The following is a 5,559-nucleotide window of genomic DNA, read 5'->3' on the forward strand; positions in this document are numbered from 1 at the left end:
GTTTGTCTTATTTTATTCAGTTTATTGTTATAGTGGTTTGTTCCTATGTTCCCCTATGTTCTCCCCAGTTGGTCTGTCCCCAAGTTATAGCTACCCTTGAAACTACCTTATGTGGCATTCCCCGCCCCTTGTCCATCATTGTAACCTTGCCCCTTGTTCCAGCTCTTTCCTTGTCCATCATTGTAACCCCGCCCCCTTTTCCAGCACCTTCTTTGTGAGTCTTACCCTGGGCCAATCCATAGTTGTTCCACCCCTTTGGAAACTCCACGTCCGGTTGGTTCAGGTGACCTTTTCTTCTCCCCCGGCTTCCCTCATTGCTGTAACCCTGCCAGGCCCTGCCCTCCACTCCTCCCGGGAAGACCCATCACTGGTCCATTGTTTGTACCCACCCCCTGATCTGCCCCCCACCGAGCACTGCCCTGCTTGGGGCTCTTTGACTCTCCGACTGGAGTGGGCTGTGTGGAACTTCAGAAGCAGAGAGCCTCCCTTGCTTCCTTTACTTAATCCTTGACATGGACCACACTGAAGAGCTGATAGCTTTTAAGGTTCTGCTTCCAGGAAATTTCACCCTGGGGCAGTTCCCCACACCTGGCACGGTGCTGGTGCCGGTGTGCCTCAAAGAGCTAGCTTGGACTCCGACAGCCTGTGTCATTGTCCTGGGGTACAATGCAAAAATGTGTATTCTATCACCATCTGTTGAAATGTGGGAGGGGTGGTGATCCTTATCTATGTGGGAGATATCCTCTGCTGATGTGCCATCTGATAAAATCAGGGGGATGATCATCGTCATCTTTTCACAACCAATCCTTCCTCCAGAAGATATCTTCTGTTAATGGGCCATTAAGTCCTATTGTGTGACTGATAAGATTACATCATCCCATTGGGAGATGCTCCAGCCAGGGGCAGGAGCCAAGCCTTTCCCACCTAGATAAAAAACTGGGCTTTGGGACGCGAAGGGAGACCTTTCCACTGGATCCCAGAGGGAAGTCAGACCTTTTCCACATCATCGCTGGATCTTCGGAGGAAAACTGCACCTTCTACAGGAGCACTGCTTCAACAGAACCACATCTGTCATCCAGGAGGACTGCAGCCACCATTTATACGGACTGCTACCAACACCCTGACTGACAGGGTGTCAGGTTGTATTTCTGACTTTGTCGGTGGTTTTTCTTTTGTATTATTGCATGTGTTTAATTTTTTCTCTTTTCTCCTATTAAATTGTATTACTGACTTGGAGCCTTGAACTGGTTTTGCTTTCAAACCAATACAGTCATGTTGATATTGATTAAATTGTCATTTAAGAATTAGGGATCTCTTTTATGGGGATGACAGATTGCTGTTAGACCATTTGTTGAAAAACTCAAAGTTATAATTTAGGTATAAAGTAAGTTATGAAGCTTTACAGTATTTTATTTAATTTCCAAAGGGCATTTTATTGAAGGTTATCTATGATGGTTTGCTTGATATGTAGAACATACTAGTAAACTTCTATAATGAATCAGTGTTACTACTTGTGAAAAATAATAATATTAGCATATTCAGAAAATTATTTTGGAGTTTTAAAATTGTTTTTGCATCCTAAGGGTTGGGATGCTGTACAAAAAGGTTTCTTTTTACTCTTCAGAGAAAGTAATTACTAGGGATCTTTACAGCTTACATAGGCTCTCTAATAAAAACTGAGAAGGATCCAGATATAGGAAATACTATAAAACATAGGTATAAAACTTTATTCACTTGTGTAGTACCACTGGTATCAGTGGGGCAGCCGAGGTGACTGAACATCCTCATAAGAACGAATGCCATGTTCAGGATTGAGGGCCAGTGTGTCAGTCTCCATAAGGGATATGGTAGCATTACCTCCTCGGAAGAAGAACTATTTATTTTGTCAATTGTCCTTTAAATTACAGCTTTGTTCCATGTACTTTGATAGGAAGATTAAAATTAAGGCTAATGTACTTAGCGTAATAAGTGAAGAATATAATCTCTATATTTTCTTGTTAGCAACATAGCCTTAAAAGTACCGTTTGAAGTGTAGGGAGATGTTTAAAACTTTTCATCTATAGCCAATATGGTCATAAAGATACTTCAGATGCCCCTTGATGAATAATACTTACTGTGGTCCATTCGATATTAAATCGTCACATTTTCATTAAAGAAATTGAAAACAACATGCAAGATTAGGTTCTGTACAATTTTGTGAAAAGCCCAAGGGGTATAAAAGTTCTGATACAAAAAACAGTTTTAAAGTGAGGAAAACATTTCAGATTTAAAAAAAAGTAGGTCAATGTTTTGACTCTCAGCAATACCAACAACGTTCAATAGGAAAATACAGAAATCTGAACTGAGAAAAATGCTTTTGTGAGCAAAAGTTTTTTTGGAACAAACACTGAAAGCAAAAACTGCAAAGATAATGAATTTTTAAACTTCTCCATTTATTTTTATTTCTTACGACTGGCTAAGAGACTTAGCAGGCCTTGGTAGCACTTAATTGTTGAAGTTACAACTAAAATCCTTCCATTTCTTGGCCCTCACTCTAGTAATGTAACACAGAATTCTGTTTTTCTTGTTTTCTCAATGAAGTGTTCATTACTGTAAGTGTTGGTATGGATTTTAGCTTAATCTTGATCAACTCTGAGTTCCTGTAAATGCAAGTTATTTATTTGGACATCGTCAGGGTTTCTTATTGTGATTCCTTGAAGAATCTGCAGATCGGTGGTGACAATTTTATAAGTTTATATTTTGCCTAATTCTTTATGAGAGCTTTCTGAAAAACAGGAAATTGGCATTAGAATCAGTCAAGATACTCACTAATTCCCTGTAGGGCTCCTCCTAGCAACTGAGCATCCATTATAGGGTTAAAATTTGGAGCGGGAAGAATCGTTCCTTGTGTCTACAGAAGGAGAAAGCAGACTTTAACATTGTATTCAACATTTTTAACATGATACACATAATTCTGTTGCAAACCAACAATCATAACTTTTAATTTTCTTTGCTTAATGGAGAGCAGGACTTTTCGTTTTTTATTTATAAAACAGAACTTAAACTTGCAGTTAAGCATAGGAAGTCAGTCCATATTGGAGGAAGTTGCCCCTAGCATGAGTTAGGCCTGAATAGGAAAAAAAAGTGGTGAGGATTTGCATTAAAATGTAAATCCCTTTGCCAACCTTTTAAAAAATATTATTTTATATTTCAAAGTTAATCTGTGGTATCCCTGACAGTCTTCAGTATTTATTCCTTATGGTTTTTCTAATTTGAAAGGACTAATGGGAAAATGATGAATGAGATCCATAGGTTGCTTATAAACCTGGTGATTTATTAAAGCAGTGATGTTGCTGCCAAGTGTGAGATAGTTTTGAGATTGCCATATAAAATACAACACATTTTTTCTAGTCACTTTGTAACTGATTTAATTATTGTCAGCTCATTCTTAGTGATATTTTATTGAATGTATTTTTTCTTATTCTTTCTAGGAAATATGTGAATAATAAACAGAACTAATTTTAATAGAATCACAGACCAGTACAAACAGAAGAAAATAACTGGGGTGGATGGATACTTAGCTCTGCCTCCTGGTTAACCTTTCAGTTCACCTGAGAATTCTATCTGCTTTACCCGATGTACCAAATGTAAAGGTTCTCTTTTTGATGATTTCTCAGTAGATTTTAATCAGTACATCTGATTAAAATGACACCATTAACTTTGCATTTACATTTCAAAGAAAAATGGGATGTATTTTATAAGTATGAAAGGGGTATTTTTACAAATACTTCCTAGAATCAGGGCTTGCATGGATTATACTCATTAATTTGTTTGTTTGCTTGCTTGCTTTACATACACTTGAAAGTCTTTTGGACATTGTGCCTTCACACATGATGACATACACACAAGTTTTGTGCATGGCCTCTAATCATTCTTGCCTGGCTTGAAATCTAAGCAGAGGAATTAAAAGGCACCAAACAAGAATTGTGTATTTTAGCTGAGAAGGAAGACACAGTTTCTTGATACATTTGATCATTACTTTGAACCCACCAAGCAAATTGTCTGTGGTTAAGTGAGAAAAAGTGCATTGTCAGAAACTTCAGATTTTTGGAGGAGTTACTTTAAAAGGCACTAATAGACCAGCAAGGCTGTACACAAAAAAGTATTTATTGGTAGATTGGTAGGCATCCTTCTGCAGTTTGTTCATCATGTAAATACAAGGTCCAACTTTTACAGCTGAACATAAAGTATGTAGGGCCTTTTTACTAATAAACGAATTGGGAAAATGCTGAGGAAAAAAGGGTTTTGGAAATAGGGACACAAATATTTGCCATAGAGGACACAGTGACACTTAAGCTAATTTTTTTAGATTGATATATGTTGTTGTATCTAAAATGAATTGCAGACTCATCCTTAAGATATGCTCTGTCCCATCTTCCTTTTCATTGTGACAATTGTCTGTGTACCCTGGGCCTCGCTTGGCACTTAATGCATATGTAGAATAGGGATCCACAGGTAATCGCTTCAGAAATTGAGTGCTCATAACAGTGCTTGCTGGTCAGAAGAGTGGAGGTGAGGAAAAGAGAAAATGTAGGATGTGTGCATTTATTTGAACTAATTTAAAAGACTCTTCATCTCTTCATCAGCGAGTTCTTGTAAAGATTAGTTATCTCAAAGTGTTTCCTTTCACACATCCAGGTTTGTGGTGTCACAAAATGAACAGCTAAATCTCTGATCTTTTCAGTGTTGATGATTAACTTAGTGAATGTTTTTAGGGTGGATTCCTGCACCCTTAAAATATTCACTAAGTATTTGAAGTCAAACATTGGCAAAAGTGGTTTTCAAAGCATATATTACCTCTCAGTCTGAATGGAGGTAAGTATTTATAATTTCTGAATATATATCTTTATTCATGAAACAGTCAAATGAGTAAAGGATTTTGCATGAATACATAATTGCTAAAATATACTGGATGAACTGATCATAGAAAAGACAGTTTTGAATATACAGATTTGCAGACTTGTAAATTTTTGACCAAAAAAGGCAACACAGCATTTGTGATTTATCTTTCAGGCAAACTAATGGATTTTTGAATGTTCTGTATTTTCCCTTGATTCAGTAGAGTTGCTGAACACCTCTTTGATAAACTATTCACTGTCTTATGATTTGAGGCTCACCATCAGTAGATTAAACCTTATCCAGTAAATGCCTATCTCTTATCCAGGATCTAAAACATGATGCTTTTAAGTAGAGCCAGATTAAAAATGAAGGTTCAGGTAAAATTTTTTAGAAGATATGGTAGAATATAACTTCTTTTTGAGTAAAAGTGAATAAAATAAATTTGATTAAAATGTTCCTATAGTGTGCACATTGTACTTAACTTCATAATCCATCTCACAGAAGACATTTTTATAAAGATTTTCAGTGTACCTCGTATGTGGATTTTCAGAGGGGTTTTTCCACAAATTCTGCATTCTGCCAATCAGTTCTCTGAACTGAGACCCAAGATTTACAGCATACATGGGTCCTTGGAAGGAATTTTTGCTTAACTAGTGGTTCTTACCACTGGCATAGCTCACA

This window comes from Sturnus vulgaris, chromosome 4 (genome assembly GCF_052056855.1).
Source record: "Sturnus vulgaris isolate bStuVul1 chromosome 4, bStuVul1.hap1, whole genome shotgun sequence".
NCBI classification, from domain to species: Eukaryota; Metazoa; Chordata; class Aves; order Passeriformes; family Sturnidae; genus Sturnus; species Sturnus vulgaris.